The sequence below is a fragment of the Strongylocentrotus purpuratus genome, unplaced genomic scaffold (assembly GCF_000002235.5).
Source record: "Strongylocentrotus purpuratus isolate Spur 01 unplaced genomic scaffold, Spur_5.0 spur5_scaffold_17, whole genome shotgun sequence".
Taxonomy (NCBI): Eukaryota; Metazoa; Echinodermata; class Echinoidea; order Camarodonta; family Strongylocentrotidae; genus Strongylocentrotus; species Strongylocentrotus purpuratus.
In genome coordinates this window covers 11656484-11678568 of record NW_022145602.1, presented here as the reverse complement: position 1 = coordinate 11678568, position 22085 = coordinate 11656484, and positions in this window count along the sequence as shown.

The window sequence follows — 22085 nt, the reverse complement described above, 5'->3', positions numbered from 1 at the left end:
TACGAGCCGGACTTTGGTGCCTGAAAAGTATAGTTTATACGTTGTAGTTTCTACATTTCAAATAGGAAATATCAATATGATTCCATATCTCCTTTTATCGTACAATAGCGGCCCGCCAAATTATCACTGATTACTCATACGGATAAGAATCTCGAAACTTTAGCACATTCACTTAGCTTGTTTGCAAAATAACCCGTTTGTAATCGTATGCTTCCACGTATGATTTGGAAAAAGAACATAATTTACCTCAAACAAGGAACATTTGGGGATAGAAATTATTCATGACAGTGTACAATTTTTTTTAAAATGCTGATTACCGCCCAAATAGGCTATAAGTATGTGTGCATAATGCGCATAAACTGATTTCAGAATTATGAGAAAGAGAGTTCCATATTGACGCTCATTTTGATTTGAAAGAAAAGGATGATGCTGTAGGTATACATTTTTCGACATAGTAATTTTTCGGATTACTAGTATAACAATCATGCAGTTCTGTTTTACATTTAATAATAGAGGCAAGATAATATGGTAATTTTGTTATGTTTATGTTTAAAGACCTTTAATGAGATACAGTAGACATTCAATTGATAGATAGTGAGAACTGAAAAGATGTAGTTTTTTAAATAGTGGTTGTGAAAGAGCAGTATAGAGAGATATTGAACATATTCTTACAATCTTTTTGTGCAACTTTGCCATTGATACATGCATAACAAAAACCTGTACTCAAAGACAACCAGCCTATTAAGACTGACTTTTTGTCTCCTTTGAGCGGTCTTTATAGACAGGTTTCCCTGTACTAAATAATGTAATGGAACTGAACAAGTCAACATTCTATTCTCTGTGGAAAAGGGAGGAGGAGGGGGAGGGGGAAGGGGAGGGGGCATTGGGATATTTTAATGGGTGGCATAGTATGAGTCCATCTACTGAGACAACAGTGGGGGGGGGGGGTGTTTATACTCTGGAAATGAAATGCGAATTTACAATGCTACTGATTAGGGGGGGGGTCAAAGCGTTTTATTATCTCACCCTTTCTCACTTTTCCTTTTGCCATTCTCTATTTATTTCTCATCTTATCTCCCTTTTAATGTATTTTCTAACAGTCGATAGGGGGAGGGGACACGTGCCCTCGTGCCGTCCCCATGTAGAACTCAACTTGTATCTAGTGTATGATATATCAAGTGTATTTAACGCACTGCAGAACGACTGACCAGCATTTCACAAAAAGACACTTAAAAGTGCATTATTTTTTCAAGGTTTGCCCAAAGCTTGACAAGCATTGGTTGTGACGTGTATGCTGCGTTTACACACTTCTTCCCGCGACACACACACACACACACCCACACATAACCACACGCACACGCACACACACATACCAGTGTATAACACCATATCTTCTCCTCAATTGCCTTAAAACCCAATGAAACAACAACAACAACAACAACTCATCCACCTTTTGTATAGGCGTCAACACACAGTTTGGAGGTTGAATATGAAAAAAACTTCAGATTACCACATGGTCTCACACACACCCTTACCACTGCGCCCCACATAAACACATATGTCATATCATCTACCAAATTTCTGACAGTTATAATGCTCAGAAAAGAATTTCTTACTTTGTCTAAATGGTCTAGAATAAAAGTACACAATTATTTTTTACATGATTTTTCGTTAGTATATCCTTTATTTATTCAATTAAAACGACGCCATTGACTGAATATGGTAATACAATGATAATATCTGATATATCTGCATTATATAGAAAGTTTGCCTGTATTTTAATTACACTTTGTAATCAACCAACGAAAAAAAGACTTCAGGGAAGCTGCACTTACATCTCTGGCAGTCTGGAGACAACCCTGTCAGTGATACGAACAAAATAAATGATACATCGGAGCAAACACAAAGAGGACGAGAATCTACAATTCCGTATTCTGATATGACTTAAATATACATGAATAACATGCTTGCGTGAAATATTTGCTATATTTGAATATAGAACCAGTATACATGTATTGATTTGTTAGTCCATAACTTATCATGGAAGTCAGCCATTTTGAGAGAAAAAAAATGGACTTTGGGGCAATTTCTAGCGTATCACACTAACTGGTGCGTGAATGATTGAAGAAAAAGTCAAATTCAAATTCAAATAATTGACTAAAATCAATCCTGGCATGATAAGATAACTTTATAAAATCAAACAAACAAAAGAAAAACAGAACTTAATATGCTAGATAGAAAGACAAAATTAAACAACTAAAGAAAACAAAGGAAAGTTGAATCTAGACTATGTACATGTGGTCGCATTACATTCATTAAAAATGAGTATACCGCTATTATCACAATCGAAACAAAAAACAGTCATGACCATTGGAGTTTGTAGAATGTATAAAGAGAAGCCTCAACAACACAAAGGCAACATATAAAATGTCATTGATTTTGTTTTCAAGTTGTAATTCAATTAGGCAAACGTAAGAAGAAGAAGATTTGTGTGTCATTCAACTAATTTAAAGCATCAACCCGACTCTGACATGAGTGATTAGATAGATGATTATTTTTGTTATGTGTGAAATCTAAAGCCTTATTCCAACTTGACTTTTTAAAATGTAAATTCACACCTGGCCGGGGTGGGGGTCCATTTGACAGCTTTCTGAGTTCGCGGCCATGTTTGATCATTATACGCAAAACTTTTGCAATATATATTACTTTATTACAACACTCTAATGGTCATTGCAGCACCTCAACTGTAACGTTACAACAACTTTATATAATAAAAATATTACTGTATATTGTCTTAGTACATGATCATTGATATAACAGTCCCAAAACGCCTTTTCTACAACCATACTATGGATTAGTACAAATATATACTCTGGTATTGTTGTATTCTTGATTTCTGTAGAAATTCAACTTAAACAACTTTGATACCTCATGAACATATATCCAAGGAGTTGTTTGGCAAGCGCCTTGTAAAAGATACTGTCTGCAATTCATTAGAAAATGTTGATTATTACATTTCTTCAAATGTATTTATAAAGGATAGTACGATTGATTTTAGTACTGCTGTACATCCTGGTATTAGAACCATGACAAAATCGACATTATACATGTTAGCAACGTGAAATGATTTTGAATGCAGTCAAGGCAGCAATTACAAAATCGCGAAACAAATACAAAAGTTACTATAGATAATGTATAGTATGCTGAATACAAGATATGAAAACATTAACCCAAATTCTTTTGGAGACTAAACCATAAAGGACCATATCAAGTGAAATAAACTATTACATGGAAAAGAATACAGATATATACAAATCATAACGATAGCAATCTTGCTGAAAACTGTGAAAGGTATGAAAACACTGCACGTGGCACATGTGGGATATCTATCACACATATCCATCAAAACATATTACAGAGACTGAAGTTACTTTGTCATATTTTGAATATGTTAACATTTTTATGAGCAGTCATCGTAATGTAGCCTTGCTCTAATGATGCTCTTCCGCCTAATGACATGAATGAAAAACTCAGAAATCAAAGTTAGCCTATTCCACACAACTTATAGTTGTTGCAATACAACTTTAAACATTTTCATACAAGTTTACAAAAACACAATTATCCGCTGCTATTATTGTTTTATTTACATGATCGTTGTGGCATTACAACTGGAGAAGTGTTCATACGAAACTTAAAGTCATGATAGTAAATAACATATTTACTGCAGTTGTTACGTAATGTACATGTTCATTGCAACAATATAACAGAACAAAGGATTTATACAACCTTGCAATAAAGAAAATATCCTCTGAAATGATCAAACTATCTTATACACGTGATTGTTACTTGTAGCCATACAACTCCAACAGTTTTCATACAAACTTATAATAACACTTATATTTACTTCAGTTATCACCTAATATACATGATCATTGTAGCAATATAACTGAACAGCATTCATAAAACCTTGCAATGAAGAAAATATCTTCTGTAATTAATGGCTTTTGATACATGACCAATGTATCAATACAAATGAAACACTATAGTCATGTGTCCTCATGGTAAAAGATGTTGGGTCCGTAATTATTGTCTAATTAACATGATTATTCTAGCAATACAAATTGAAAAGCTTTCAAAGCACCAGAAATGACACAGTGTTTTAACAACCTTACACTGAAGGAAATATCGACTTCAATGATTATCACATGTAAATAAATATGTACATTAGTATTGTAGTTACAGAACTGACACAGTGTTTTAACAACCTTACACTGAAGGAAATATCGACTTCAATTATTATCACATGTAAATGAATATGTACATTAGTATTGTAGTTACAGAACTGACACAGTGTTTTAACAACCTTACACTGGAGGAAATATCGACTGCAATTATTATCACATGTAAATGAATTTGTACATTAGTATTGTAGTTACAGAACTGACACAGTGTTTTAACAACCTTACACTAAAGGAAATATCAACTGCAATTGTCATCATATGTAAATGAATATGTCCATGAGTATTGTAGTTACAGAACTGACAAAGTGTTTTAACAACCTTACACTAAAGGAAATATCGACTGCAATTGTCATCACATGTAAATGAATATGTCCATGAGTATTGTAGTTACAGAACTGACACAGTGTTTTAACAACCTTACACTGAAGGAAATATCGACTGCAATTATTATCACATGAAAATGAATATGTACATGAGTATTGAAGTAACAGAACTGACACAGTGTTTTAACAACCTTACACTGGAGGAAATATCGACTGCAATTATTATCACATGTAAATGAATTTGTACATTAGTATTGTAGTTACAGAACTGACACAGTGTTTTAAAGGTAATACAAAGTTTTGGGAAATTTCGAAAATTGGGTGGATAGTGAATCTTTACCTTTTTGATATATTTGGATGCCCCTGTGGATTTTTTATAAGCACTAAAAAAAATAGCCCCTAAAACACTTCTGTTTTCGAGAAAAATTGAATATAAAAATTTACCGGTGCTCCCGGTAAATTTTGATAAATTTCAAATAGCGCCTATGGCCGTACAATTGTAGCTGCGACCATGAACATCTCAGAATATGTAGTTGTGATATATAATTTCCAAATGGGAAGAGCTAATCGGTCGATTTTAGTCAAGAAACATTGTTTCATAGCTAAATTAATATCTTGACCTTGAGAGGGAGCTATACAACATAAGAAGTTTATTATTTACAATTTCATAACTTTAGACTCGATTTCAACCGCGACAACGATCAGTGAATATTTAAGGAACGCCTACGCTTCCAATATGTTCATTTGAACCAAATTCATGACCCCATACCAAAACTTTGTAATACCTTTAACAACCTTACACTGAAGGAAATATCGACTGCAATTGTCATCACATGTAAATGAATATGTCCATGAGTATTGTAGTTACAGAACTGACAAAGTGTTTTAACAACCTTACACTGAAGGAAATATCGACTGCAATTGTCATCACATGTAAATGAATATGTACATGAGTATTGTAGTTACAGAACTGACACAGTGTTTTACCAACCTTACACTGAAGACAATATCGACTGCAATTATTATCACATGAAAATGAATATGTACATGAGTATTGTAGTTACAGAACTGACACAGTGTTTTAACAACCTTACACTGAAGGAAATATCGACTGCAATTATTATCACATGAAAATGAATATGTACATGAGTATTGTAGTTACAGAACTGACACAGTGTTTTAACAACCTTACACTGAAGGAAATATCGACTGCAATTATTATCACATGAAAATGAATATGTACATGAGTATTGTAGTTACAGAACTTACACAGTGTTTTAACAACCTTACACTGAAAGAAATATCAACTGCAATTGTCATCATATGTAAATGAATATGTACATGAGTATTGTAGTTACAGAACTGACACAGTGTTTTTAACAACCTTACACTGAAGGAAATATTGACTTCAATGATTATCACATGTAAATAAATATGTACATTAGTATTGTAGTTACAGAACTGACACAGTGTTTTAACAACATTACACTGAAGGAAATATTGACTTCAATTATTATCACATGTAAATGAATATGTACATTAGTATTGTAGTTACAGAACTGACACAGTGTTTTAACAACCTTACACTGGAGGAAATATCGACTGCAATTATTATCACATGTAAATGAATTTGTACATTAGTATTGTAGTTACAGAACTGACACAGTGTTTTAACAACCTTACACTAAAGGAAATATCGACTGCAATTGTCATCACATGTAAATGAATATGTCCATGAGTATTGTAGTTACAGAACTGACAAAGTGTTTTAACAACCTTACACTAAAGGAAATATCGACTGCAATTGTCATCACATGTAAATGAATATGTACATGAGTATTGTAGTTACAGAACTGACACAGTGTTTTACCAACCTTACACTGAAGGAAATATCGACTGCAATTATTATCACATGAAAATGAATATGTACATGAGTATTGTAGTTACAGAACTGACACAGTGTTTTAACAACCTTACACTGAAGGAAATATCGACTGCAATTATTATCACATGAAAATGAATATGTACATGAGTATTGTAGTTACAGAACTTACACAGTGTTTTAACAACCTTACACTGAAAGAAATATTGACTGCAATTGTCATCACATGTAAATGAATATGTACATGAGTATTTTAGTTACAGAACTGTCAAAGTGTTTTAACAACCTTACACTAAAGGAAATATCGACTGCAATTGTCATCACATGTAAATGAATATGTACATGAGTATTGTAGTTACAGAACTGACACAGTGTTTTACCAACCTTACACTGAAGGAAATATCGACTGCAATTATTATCACATGAAAATGAATATGTACATGAGTATTGTAGTTACAGAAGTGACACAGTCTTTTTACAACCTTACACTGAAAGAAATATTGACTGCAATTATATTCCTATGTACATCGTCATTTTTGAAGGATTTAAGATTCGAAAATTCAAATTATTTTATTTCTCATGCAAAACATGATATACTAAAATTGCAATGTTATTTGCAATTTAATATAAGTATATTACCACAAACAAACAATTAAACAAGACACATATGATAGTAATGGCACGAGAAAGTTTAACTAAATAGAAGCATAGCTGATGTATCACTTCCTCAGAGGCTTTTTAACAATACGTCTGGAACTGATAGGTCTCTAAGGCCCTACGTGTTTTTACGACATTGCGCTTTTTTACTCTATTTTCATGTTACGTAAAGGAGGTTCAATCGAAAGGATAACACGTTTGATTAAATTAGCATTTCCTTATTCATGTCATTACGATGGATCGGTTTAAATGTTACTTTTTAACATTTGGTGGGTGTTTCAAGTGAAGAAAGTCACATTTTCACACGGCCTTCTGAAACCGAGTCTCGCAGGCTATGGTTTACTTCACATGTTCCTATGTTGAAGTTGGCGAACGTGTTCATCCCATTTCTTTGATAGACTGCATCTGATTGGTAGGAATAGGCTAATACGATGGAGGGGACAATTTCTAATGACGCAGGAGTTATATAAGCGCTAAGGGAGCTTTAGAATACCAATTTAGATGTATATTACCGCTCACTTAACTTGAAGACTTAAAAAGGGAAATGAAGTGAGCTTTCAGAATACCGACTGGATGTTTACTACAACTCGCTTGACACCAAGACTTAAAAGGAAAGTAAAGTGAGCTTTCAAAAGAATAGCTCTGGTAGATTGATAATTTTTCGAAATTTTGCCCAAACCAAATATAACAACACGTTACGGATGCAGAATGAGTATTACACGAAACAAAGAACGTAAAAAATATTTGCACAACATCTACAAGCGTTATGATGTTTAGCCCCCATGAAAAAAAATCGTCCAATCATGGGTTATAAGCTGCAGCGAATGGTACGCAGAATGTACTAAATAACACATTTATAAATAATGAGCGTTTACACACGAAATATATTTACTTTGCGTTAAGAGGTTCATCAACTATCGCGTGACTTACAGAAGAAGAAAAAAAAAACACTGAATAAAACACCAACAAATCGATAATAGAGTACATCTCTGCATGTTGAAGTTGTCATTAAATGCGGGTTGATCATGGAAATAAAAACATATATCTCTACGATTTATTGACAAGGTATAATTTACACGAGGTGACATAATGTAAGATCTTTCATCCGACCATTGAGAACATCTGCAAAAAGAGGAAAAGTCATATTTCGGTGTTTAGTGAACTGTATTCATTTACATTTATGTGCATGTATATCGAACAATCACCCTGTAGTGGCAAGTATGAACTTGCTTTCTAAACAAACACCCTCCTTACATAAAACAACAACGAACAAACACCCCCCCCCCAAAAAAAAACAACAAAAAAAAACAACAACAACAACAAACAAACAAAAACAAAAACAAAAAACAAAAACAAAAACAAACAAACAAACAAAACAAAACAAACAAAACAAAACAAGGAGAGAAAAGGAATGATTATGGATAATAATGTGCTTCTGCTGACAGTTGTCCATTTATTATAATGCTGTTATTAAACTGCATTTGACTTATATAACACAACAGGGTCACCGATTATTAAGATGAAGGTGTGTGACAGTTATGTATTATATGCTTGTTCACGTTGCCACGCCCCCTCTCTTCTCTCTCTCTCTCTCTCTCTCTTACTCTCTCATTCTGGGTTTACACCTAATCCAAAAATTTGTCTACAAGTCCTCCTGCTTCTGCCTGGATGAGGATTGCCTTTAAGTCCTTTCTTGTCCGAGTTGATGCAGTTTTCCATTTTTGAAGGAGGTGTATGTACTGCTCAGTTATCCCTTTATGATCATGTCTGATACATTCAGCGGTGCTGTAATCGATGGAAAGAGCAACGTAAAGAGGGCTCCACAGATAAGGTGGTATGAGCCTTGCTAGTTTCAGGATATTCGCATCTGTCACTTCCTGTTCATCCAATTCACTGAAATTAAGAAGTACAATTGTATAATGCTTAGGCACAAAGTCACTGATTTTTGTTTACCCCCCCCCCCTTCCAGAGAAGAAGTAAATCTAAACTCTTCCAAATTTTACTGGGAAGTGCACTTGCAAGAGAACGAGAACTGAAATTGGCCTGGATAAGCGTGCTTTTAACCATGGACCTACTACGTTTTAAAAAACAGTCAAGTAGCCACAATTGTTGGTAAGGTGTCTTCAAGCGTCATTCTCGAAATGATTTTCGAGATTTCAGGCTGTCAGATACTCAAGAAGAGATTTAAAGCACAGGCCGACTAATGAGAGGAATGAAGTCTAAAAGTTACGAGGAGTGGAGGATTCGTTCTTTTAAACCTCTCCCTCACAATTTAGAAACTGAGTTATTGTTTACTTGGACTCTCTAATCTAAATTCTTATAGGCCTGCTAACGAGACGTATATAAGACTGCAGTCGTATCCGGACGATTGCCCCTTGGACAACTTCACCGTGCATCTTCTTCCTTGACAATTACCCTGGAAATTCAGGGTTAATGTATGAAAATACTCATACAGTAATCCCTCAGAATTTTTACATCTGGTATTTTTAGCTTTTACGTGTTGTAAATATTTATTTTTTTGGCTCTTACCGTTTTACACCGGACCAACCCCCTCCCCCAAAGAATTGTAAATTGAAAATAATTATTCAGGCACCTGTAAACTAATTTTCAGGCGGCGAGAACTCATGGTCCTTCTTACTTTTTTTTATCTCGTCAAGGTCAAAATATGTGCATCTGATGATGAAATATTTTATCCACTAAAATGAATGTAAACAAATACTCAGATGCTTCGCTCGCTCGCACAGTTTAGAAACCAAATAGTTGATATTCAGGCAAAACACATCAGCCCCGTACATTCATGGATGTATGTTTAATTCAGTAACCCGCAACATAAAATTAATATTCAAGATAGGAGGAAAACCTGAGCTTTGTGAAAGGACTGTGTTTTACCGCATTTATAGGTCTTCCCGCCCAATTTTATATATTTGTCACTAAAATCAATGAAGATGCATTCAAATTTACTCATTATCGTCTTCTGATCGATATCGGTCGTTCAAAGTTAAAATCCGGGCAATGGAATTCATTTGGAGACACGCGAATGAATTTATGAGCATTCAAATTAATTTATTGGCAGAATTATTATACAGTAGTTTATGGCATTCCAATATTTGTCATCCACATTCGATCTATTTTTATGGCAATAATATTCGGTAATGTGCACACGAAGTCTTGAATGTACGCACGATTTCAAATGTTGTCACGATTCGTGCATTCAATTTAACAAAGTAGGCCATAGGCGCCTGCTTGGGCAATCGATTTTATTTTGGGGAATTCAAATTAATAATTTGTTAATTTCTTTTCATTGATTATGTTTAATTGTATGCGTTGTGTGTGAGTGTATGTTTTTTAATCCACTAGTTGTATATATATATATATATATATATGTGTGTATGCGTGTGTGCGTGTGTGTGTGTGTGTGTGCGTGTGCGTGCTCTCATCTCAGCATTCTTGTGGGGTTTTATGTGCGCTTCACATACCCCTTGTGAGGCATTTTTACTTTGTGGGGTATTTTTTCAGGACCCCACAGAGTAAAGTCTTTCAAATGACTGTATATTTGGTGTCCTATGCCCTGCGGGGCATTAGAAGTGGTACCCCATAAATGACTTTTTGTGAGCGTGTGCTAAAACTTGCACACTTTTTTATGGTAACATTGTAAGCACACCGCCGGGTTGTTATCGCCAGGTTGTACATACCCCACTAGTAGGGGACCACAAGGTATATCTGGAACGAACAGAAATACCCCACAATCAGGTGCCCCACAAAGGCCCTGATGTGAGAAGGTGTGTGCGTATGTGTATGTGTAAGATAACAATTGCATAGGCTTGCTGTGCCATATATCATGTATATCCTCTTGTTCATGGGATTTCTTGTTGCTTCATGTACAAAGACGTCAGATTTAAAGACATTTAAGACATTTTCACATGTGTTAACAATGACAGTATAATTGTTAATTTCCTTGTTTCTTTTTGCATCTGTGTTCTTGTTGGAGGGTCTGATTTAAACCATTGCATGGCCTTTTGCATGTTTTCTTAATCATGCTTATAACTGGCAGGTATATGTTGTGTTTTCTAGGTTTTACAGCTCAATTTTTTAATTTGGTCATTCAATTTAATGCTAATAGCATTCAAATTCGTCAAAATGATAAGAAATTTGGCCAAGTCTTGGTAAAGTTACCAACACTGTACACAAAAAGATGTATATGGGACTACACGAACACATTACATGACATATTTAGAATATGAAGGCATTTGAAGAGCCATGCTTTTCAGGGAACATGTCTTCTCTGATGTTCTTCCACACTTGCATAATAAGAATGATAACGCTTACAAATTATTTTTCACCTCTTCCCAGAACTCAAATTTCTCTTATGGCCCGGTCACACAATGACAGTATAATTGTTAATTTCCTTGTTTCTTTTTGCATCTGTGTTCTTGTTGGAGGGTCTGATTTAAACCATTGCATGGCCTTTTGCATGTTTTCTTAATCATGCTTATAACTGGCAGGTATATGTTGTGTTTTCTAGGTTTTACAGCTCAATTTTTTAATTTGGTCATTCAATTTAATGCTAATAGCATTCAAATTCACGATAGTTGTGATCGCCATGGCAAATTTCAGTTCAAATTCATTTGCGATCGTTCGATTTCGTTATTCATGCAACAAGGTCTTCAAATGAGTCATGTAAAAATTAAAAAAAGGGGGATTCGATTTAATAAACGGTCATTTAATTACATTTCTCGCGTTCGAATTGTTTATCAGTGCAACAAATTCTTCAGAAAAAGAGCATGCAATTTGAGAAATGGGCATTCGAAATCATTTTCCCTCATTCGAATTCATTATTCTTGCGAACAGCTGTACGACTCAAAATGTATTACATATACAGAAGAAAGGTCGTCAACAAATGATAATGACATCGATTAATTGAAATAGGAAGAATGAAGCAGAATGGGAAAAAAAGATATGTATAACATTGTGTGGAGGGAGCCAACTTATTAAAATTTAGGGATAGACTTTTAAAATCTTCGCCTGAATTCCTTTCATAATAATCAATCATGCCCCAAACAGAAGGATAATTATCTCGCAATTTCAGATTTGGAGACTATATCGGGATTTTCACATAGAAATTAACTTTGAGTTATTATAGCATTAACTTTAGCAGATTTAATTTTCTTTTACTCAATAGGAACAGAAATGGTAAGCTGAGAGCTCGCAATTAATGCAAGAGAAACTTGCTTAGAAATGGTCTCGTTTGGCCATTGTTTAAAGATGACGTTGAGTTCTGGTCATGCGGTTGCATTGTGAAAGAAACGGTGTGGAATCGACCAGAAAAGGTTGATCATCTAGCATATAAGAATTTGTGTGTATTGCAAGGTTCTGGAATCGTCAAAATGATAAGAAATTTGGCCAAGTCTTGGTAAAGTTACCAACACTGTACACAAAAAGATGTATATGGGACTACACGAACACATTACATGACATATTTAGAATATGAAGGCATTTGAAGAGCCATGCTTTTCAGGGAACATGTCTTCTCTGATGTTCTTCCACACTTGCATAATAAGAATGATAACGCTTACAAATTATTTTTCACCTCTTCCCAGAACTCAAATTTCTCTTAAGGCCCGGTCACACAGAGAGGACGCATGGGGAACGCACGGCCAGCGCATGGGAAATTTGCAATTTTGGCCAGTGCGTTGTCGTGCGCCCAACTTTTGTCGAAACTACAGCGAGCTGACACCAAATGCATAGCGTGTTGCTAGCGCGCTGAGCGCATACAGGGCGCATACAGTGCGCATACAGACCGTACACAGAGCGCACATGCGCACAACTTCCACGAATGCACAGCGTGTTGCTAGCGCGCTGGACGAATGGTCCACGCACGCTTCGCGTTCTTTGACGCACGGCCCGCGCATTGGAAATCGGAAAAGGCCGTGTGCCTAACTTTTGTCATAATTTTGGAAAAGCTAGCAAGCTGACAAAAAATGCACAGCGTGTAGCTAGCGCGCTGTGCGTATACAGGGCGTGTGCTCCGCGAATGTCTGGCGCTGGTCTAGCGCGCTCAACGCATGTCTGGCGTGCCTTTGGCGTGTACATTCATGCGTCGAGCTCCGCGCACACTTTTGACAATGCTAAAAAAAACCGACGCACACAGCGAATGACGACGAATGCATAGCGCTGGTCCAGCGTTGGTCCAGCACGCTCGACGAACGAGTAACGAATGATGACGCACGCCTAGCGAACGACAACGCACTGGCCCAAATTGCAAATTTCCAATGCGCTGGCCGTGCGTCCCCATGCGTCCCCTCTGTGTGACCGGGCCTTTAGGCAGACAAATGAGACCGACAAGTACAGGGGACTAGCCGCGACGTTACTGCTGTCAAAAAAAAGAATCGCATTGCGTTTACCAAACTTAACCGCTTCTTACCGCGCGTTCATTGACACACACATCCGAAAAGTTAGATACCTAAACATTTGAGCGCGAGCTTTGTAAGCATACTGGTATTTTACTGGCATGTCACCGTCTACCAGCTAATAACCAATTTGTTCATGTATGTCAATGCTTGTATACACCAGTTCGAAGATAGCCCATGTACAAACACCGTGGTACAAACGGTCTCCACCCCCTGACATCCACAGATCTGTGAAACATGGAGATGTCCCAATTTGTGCAATTTATAATAATCACTGCCAAAGTGAAGGAGGCCTCATGAATACGTCTTGAAACGAAGGCTCATTTTCGTGAACATGTATCTAGCATTCGTGTCGATGGGTTTTATGGTTTGGTATAATAACCTGTATCTGTACATGCACAGATAAGTATTTCCGAACTGGCAGATTAATAAAGAATTTCTTACCTTGAAATTATCATCTGTCAGACAACTTCATTGGTAGCATAGTGGATTGGTAGTTTGCCTTCACTATCCCTTATGTCCAGCTTCGCGCCGTGCTCCAGAAATAAAACACCAGGTGTATCAAGAGTGGTTATCAAAAACAAAAACAAAACAAAATATGCAGTGGTAGTTTGTATTTTTATATACAGGTCATTTAAAAGTTTGATGGTAAATACATCATTATTTTCCATCGATGTTTTAGTTGATGACCAATCAAGTACGGGGACCACCACAGCCAATATCTTAATTATACGTTTATTTCCCATCGAAACACTTCTAAAAGCACCATCAACCTAACAATCTGCCTACTAACTTCGATAGATCTTCCGTTCATCTTGATTGATAAATTTGCTGGCCAGTTTCTCGTGCTGACGTTCGTTACCCCAAAAAAGGATGGAAAGGGGTGAATGTTTTTGTCATCAAACTTTTAAAAGATCTCTACCCACTGAAGCTTTCATGACACGCATGCTACCATATAGGGCACTGGGCGGTTCTCGATGCATGGAGGGATATAGGAGCATCGGCAAAAAGGGATGTTACAATTCCTTTCTATTTCACCTCTTTCAAGGATTAATGGTTTAATCCAGTTACACCAAGAACTTAATCCCCTATAAGCATGATAACGGTGAATCGAATGTAAGCCTAGTAATAATGAAATCTTTTTCTCAACGGATAGAAAGGGTTTTGCTTTGAGCATTTAGCCTTGACTGTCACTTGTGTTATACAACTGGTACCATGCTACCAACAAAAGTTATTTTTAAATTTTTGAGTTCTGATTGTTCTGACATGACTGTTCAGTCACTATGCAGGGACAAGCTCTAAATCACAAGTGAACACTATTAAACCTCAGCTTAAGAAAAGTGGATGGCATTAACAAAATTACAAATTTCTTGTTGCAGACCAGCTTATCAGTTGTCCGTGCTACGTGAGTTTTTAATCGTCTTTACCTGTTGGGGCTTCCCTTTTGTTTGCTCTTTTCTGCCCTTGTGATCAGAAAGTATGATGGCTTCATGGAGACAGGTCTTCCCTTTGTGCGACTGGATGTTCAAGGAAGCTCCATGGAAAACCAGCGACTCGACAACTGGTGTGTGGCCATTCTGAATGGCGAGGTGAATTGCAGTCAATCCTCCATCATCACGGTGATCGAGAATCCCAGTGATCTATATAACAGAAAATAATTGAAAGTGAAAAGAAAAAAAAAAGAATGATAAATAATGACGTATTCCTTTTGTTAGAGCGTTGGTAGCATTCCATAATTACGAAAGTTTGAAAGGCCTATTTTTCGAGATTAAAAAAAATAATATTATTTGCCTACACCTCGAGGAATCTGAATGTGATTATATGTAAAGCCCAGAAACGTATGAATTCGAAATAAACTCCTCTTCACTAATTTTGCCTTTATTAATACCTATTTTAAAGTCGTAAATTGACGCTTTTTTATTATTTATATTGGCTCCTCACTATGTAGAGGAAGAATTTATTACACACCTTTGCATGTCTGGCTAAGATGTGGGAAGACTTGGCACTTCCTTTCTTTGAAGATAGATGGAGTGGGGTCTGTCCATTGGGATCCTTTATATCAACTAGAGCTCCTTCCTCAAAAAGGACCTTAATAATATCGAGGTAACCATTCATAGCAGCAATGTGTAATGCAGTCGAACCGTCATTATCTTTGTTATTCACCTCAGCTCCTTGACTGATGAGATATTTGGTAACATCAAGATGACCATTCTGAGCAGCACTGTGTAATGCAGTCCAACCCCCATTATTTACCCTATTCACCTCAGCTCCTTGAACGATGAGATATTTGGTGATATCAAGATAACCATTGTCAGCAGCAATGTGTAATGCATGCCCACCATCGTCCCTTCCCTTATTTACCTCAGCTCCTTGAACGATGAGATATTTGGTGACATCAAGATCACCTTTCTGAGCAGCACCGTGTAATGCAGTCCAATTTTTATCCTTTTCCTCATTCACCTCAGCTCCTTGACTGATAAAATATTTGGTTACATCAAGATTCCCATACTGAGAAGCAAGCTGTAATGCAGTCCAAATATTATTACATGTATCTCCCTTATTCACCTCAGCTCCTTGACTGATAAGATATTTGGTGATATCAAGATGACCCTCCCGAGCAGCACTACGTAATGCAGTCCAACCCACATTATCTCCCCTATTCACCTGAGCTCCTTGACTGATGAGATATTTGGTGACATCAAGATTACCATTCCTTACAACGTTGTGTAATGCAGAGTAGCCGTCCATGTCCTCTTTGTCCATATTAGCTCCTTGACTGAGTATAAATTTCGATGCTTCAAGAAGTCCGAGTGATGTTGTGATGCACGGTGTAATGCAGTCCAATTTTTATCCTTTTCCTCATTCACCTCAGCTCCTTGACTGATAAGATATTTGGTTACATCAAGATTCCCATACTGAGAAGCAAGCTGTAATGCAGTCCAAATATTATTACATGTATCTCCCTTATTCACCTCAGCTCCTTGACTGATAAGATATTTGGTGATATCAAGATGACCCTCCCGAGCAGCACTACGTAATGCAGTCCAACCCACATTATCTCCCCTATTCACCTGAGCTCCTTGACTGATGAGATATTTGGTGACATCAAGATTACCATTCCTTACAACGTTGTGTAATGCAGAGTAGCCGTCCATGTCCTCTTTGTCCATATTAGCTCCTTGACTGAGTATAAATTTCGATGCTTCAAGACGTCCGAGTGATGTAGCAAGATGTAAAGGTGTTTGTCCATCTAGAGTCACCTTCTCCACATTATCATCTTTGTTTATGAGATACTCAGTGACGGTTGTTTGGTCTTTTTTCACCGCATTTTGTAAACTTATGTTTCCATCTTGGTCCGTCTAGTTTATGTTAGAACCCGGCTTTAGCAGATTGCTGATGCTTCCGATTTTACCCCTCAATGCTGCCTTATGAAGCTGTTGGTTTATGTCATCCGTCTTGAAGAAGCACCGGTGTACCAGACATCCTAGGCTAACACATTTTCTTGTAATCGTCTACTTCTCTCATTACGCTCGACTTCAAAATGTTGTAATTAAGAATCTAAACCTTTCGTAGCAGATAGTGCGGTACGTTGCTTTTGCACGTTTTATAACAAGTATACACTACACCGATTTACTTTTTTGCAAATACATAATCGTATTGTGCAATTGTCGTTTTGGTCGTTTTCAATACGCTCCAAAGTCCTTTGCCGTGAACTTTAAAATAATCGTAATGCAAATATTTACTTTTTAATAAGCGTTACTTAAGTATGTTGTATACTGGTGCTATGATTTTCCACATGTAATGTAGTGTTGCAATGTTTGGTCAAAAAGATCACATACTAATTATGAGATACTGAATAAACTGCACAGGAGCGCAGCATGCATCATATCAGTGGTTGCCCTTGGATGACCCCATCAGAACATGTGTTTTCGCAACTAAACTAGCCATCTCTCCAGGAAATGCACACGAAATCGTTACTTTGCATGGTCTTTAAATGTGTTCACCGTCTAACTCCCTCTTTTCTGGCAGACAAATCTATTCTCCACGATGACGTGGCAATACGAACTACACGCAATCTCATTAAACAAATACTCAGATCAAATAAAAGCAGAACTGAATACTATAAACGATAGTTTGTCAATTCGGAAATATCCCATTGGAATAATCTCCCAGTAGAAATTCGGTGTTCCCAAAATGTGAAGGCATTCAAGAGCAGACTATGATATTGACGAAAATGGGACAAAATATTGTTCCCATATTATGACATTTCTGGTACATATATTTTTAAATTTAAATTTAATTGTTTTATTTTGTATGTTTAAACTTTCATGTATTTATTTTGTAAATTATTTTTCGTGCAGCTTTGGTTAGTCTTATTTAAACTGTTTAATTTCTTTTAATTCATTTTTTTTTAAATGTTTATCTGTAAATCAGAAGACGCTAGAAAGGCACATACCTACTCTCACCCTTCATATATAGTAATTAAAAAACTTTTCTCCTCCTTATTACGTTTTTAAAAATTTATATTCATTTTTTGCATTTTAATATTTTGTAACGTAATATGCAGTTATTGTTTGTTAGAATGTCTATAGTTTGTTTGTATTTTAAAGGGCGCCAATAAAAACAATTGTATATGCTGATTGTTCTACCCTTTCTTAAACATGTGAAACAAATAAATAAATACAAATATTCAACGTAATTTAATATCTGTCCTTCCTATTCCATTATTCCTTCCAAAAACTAAAGGGTTTAAACTTTTTTTTTTAAATGTTTCTTTTCAAGGAGACATATATTCACATCACATGAAACTACGTAGAAACATCTTCAAGGAGGGAAATAGTATTGACCAAAGAGGGAGAAACAGTCCGCGTTTTACATGTTATATATGACACAATTCGTAATAACGAAGGATGAAGTTACCCCTTAATGACTTATTGTAAAACAATTATGAACATACATAAATGTTGACGGTGGCCGAGGTTTATGTGTTCATATTATAGGTCTGTGTTTTCAATCAATTTCAAACAACGATGAAAGGCTACCCATAATTATGTGTGTGTGTGTGTGTGTGTGTGTGTGTGTGTGTTGGAGGGGGTATTTATTGTGATCTTGAATGTAAAACACCGTCTTTAAGTGTTGACACGATTTTGACGTTAGACGTTAAATTTACAAAATGAAATTTGTATTGATAATAATTTCTTAAAACCGCTGAATAGAGATGTATACGGCTAATATCGAAAGGGTATGACGTTGACGAACAAAATATCGAGGAAAATCAGATACCCACCACCCCCCCCCCCCTACTCCAACCACCAGCCGATTGTCTCACAGGGTGCGGTGAGCGCTCCGTCACTCCTTTCGAAACAACAAGGAGAGGGATGGACTTTCTCCATGTACTCTTGCATAGTTACATTAGATTAAATTAATAATAAATAATAAATAAACATATTACAAAATAAGATGTTAATGCATTCTGATTTTGTATTCTATAGTCTACAAGTTCTCCTGGGATGAGCTCAGCATAGGACAGACATTCATATTTCTTCTATCAAAATGAATTCAGGAAGGGATATTAAAGGTTAACTGTACTTTATTATCTATTATTCCATCATAAAAGGAAAAATGTACATTGTTTGGAAGGAGTGCAAAACACCTTTCAAGTCTAGTGTAGATCAATACAGTTTTGGGCATGATTGGATGCGGTTATACGCTCAATTTTCTGATGATTACCTATACTGTGCCAATAAATCATTTTTGTTCAGGCCCTGCAAGTAAATCGCGTACATTCATTCTGCCTGGTATTCTAAGAGGTAATTTGTAGGGGGATTCCCCCTTTTAATTATATGGCGCCTGCTTTCGGCATCTCTTCAAATACTGTACACTGTTAGAAAAAAATTAAACAAGTTGTTCAAAATTTTAAACAACCACAAGTTAACCGGTGAATTGCTCAACTGTTGTTTACAAATTAAACAACTTAAGGTTGTTTACGTTTTGAACACTTAGTTGTTTAAAAATTAGAAAAACTTTAAACAACAGTTGTTTTGTAATAAAATTGCACAACTCGGTTGTTTAAAGCAAGTTGTGTAAATGTTAAACAATAATGTTTAAATTATTAAGCAACTGTTGTTTATTCAATATTACTGCACAACTGGGTTGTTTAAAAGGAGTTGCTTAAATTTTAAACAGAACTGTTTAATGGTTATTATCTGGTTGTTTGAATTTGTGAAATGACCTACTGGAACCACTCCTGCAATAATCACAACGATTTATACACTGTAACATGCAGAGCTTGTTGCCAATTTACTTCAACATTTGTTCATCATATTCATGGCAGTGACAGACAACATTATTATTTGTCTCTATAACTTCACCTAAACCCCATCGGCGAAGCCGAGAAGAACCAAGTCGTCGCCTTGCCCTTGTTCCGCCATTTTCGTCTGCACTGCACTAGCACTTGCACTGCATGCTTGCACGCATGTATTATGTACGTACTTTGTGCATATCGCATGTGTGTGCGCAAATTGCAATCGCGTATCGAGAAAATATCAACGACGCCCCCGGGACTTTTTAAACAACTCTGTTTACTTAAATCTTTTTGTTTTTTAATAGATAGTTGTTTAAGCCAATTGAGCACTGATTTTTCGATTTTGAACAAAGTTGTTTACGTTTTCAAACAACATTCTTTTAAACAGTGATATTTTAAACACCGTTCTAACTGTGTAGGGCATACCATTGTGCTTGTGTACAATCCATGAGGTATATCCTCTTTGTTATTTAGTTTGTGGAAGAAAAAAAATCACGAAGTAAAAGAGATTTCATGGCTCATCTCTTTACAAACTAGTTCAACAAATTATTGAACTCTGTCACTCTGTTCGGAAAGATTTACTTCATGTTGGCTTTAATTGTATCAAACAAACATACATGTTCTACTTTTACCTAACGTAAAAGTAACGTAACGACCCCCCCCCCCCCCCCTGCGTACGCCCCTGGACATAAGACACATATATTGCTTTTACGCTTGCTTTTTGATGTAGGGTTTCTAGTAGCGGATTCGGAGATCAGTGATCGGTGGTTTTAGGTTTGAACCCTCTTATGTTAATGAATTCACTTGTGATACGTCTATTTTTTCTAGTAACGACCGCGTGTAAGACCACGGACATAATCTCATGCAAACTGTCAGTAATAGAGCGATTGCCAGGAATTGTGTTTATTTAACAGGGGGTGAAAGACGGAGAGAGTAAAGTAGAATGAGGGGGCAAATGAAGAAAAAAAATTGGGCAAAGAGTGATGGAGATTGATTGATTGATTGATTTTTATTCGCCAAGCTTCCATAATACAACAATATACAAGAATAATAGATCAAAATTACGTCAGCTTGAACAGGATAACCCACGAAAGCTCGAGAGCTTATTTCCAGTCATATTGCTCCGGTTGTCTCATTTTCGCCAGCACAAACGTAGGCTAGTTCGCGTATATAGCAGACGGCAATCGGCGGATCAGACGACACTTGATAGTGATTTTGTTTGTGAGATTGCTTTGCTAAATATAAAATACATGAATCTTTTTCATCTTTAAACTATCATTGATATCTGATAATTAAACATTTAGTAAAATAAACCTACCATACTACACAATACAATGAAATACTTGACTGAAAGTAGGGGAGTTTGATGTGGTGCACAATTGCACCCCTCTGTTAATAGTCGAATAGTCCATAGTGTTCATGAATATTCATGTTTTTGCTTACCTCGGCAAAATGCTTGCCTATATTATATGGAAAAACTAAGGAGGGGGGGTTGGATGAAATGGACATAATGAACAAATCAGAAATGATCTATGATAATTCATGCTTCTTCTTCTTCGTGTGCTTGACTTATAACCTTACAATCGCGTGGTAAATTGAGTCCCAAGTTAGACTTGTTGTACATGTCTTATATAGGCAATGGCGAGCTTGCTACCTATTTTGATCAAATTACGGTGGGTGAACTTTCAAAAGTCGATGGGACATGAGGCTTCCAATGTAAGAGCTAGTGATAACGTACGTCGGGGTGGATGTGCTTTTCGTTTAAAGAAAAATGAATTTTTAACGATTTTTGTTTGTTTTAGTCCATAAGCTAACGTACATGTTAGGCTGCTGGGCTCTGCCGATAGGGGGCGTTCTCAAATGAGACTAAACGGAGCTATATGGAGCTATATCAAGACTCAGAGAATAATGTGGATCAAACGGTTGCTCTATGGAGAAAAGTATTCAGGTTGGAAAGTAACCTTTGACCACTTTTTCAGATCACTGGGGGGGGGGGGGGGGTCGAATTATATTTCTTTGTAATTATGATATAAATAAAATGGACTTGAAGGGTATACCATCTTTTTATAAAGACATGTTGAAGGCATGGCAAGAATTAGATAAATGCAGACACTTTGGAGAAAATAAGAATAATCCGATTATATTTAGCAATAAGTGTATATGTCTCAGCAATAAAACATTATTTGATGTCGAACTATTTCAGAAAGGTATACTTCAAGCATCATATATATTTGTCAGAAGTCATTTAAAACCGATCTTACATTTTTTAAA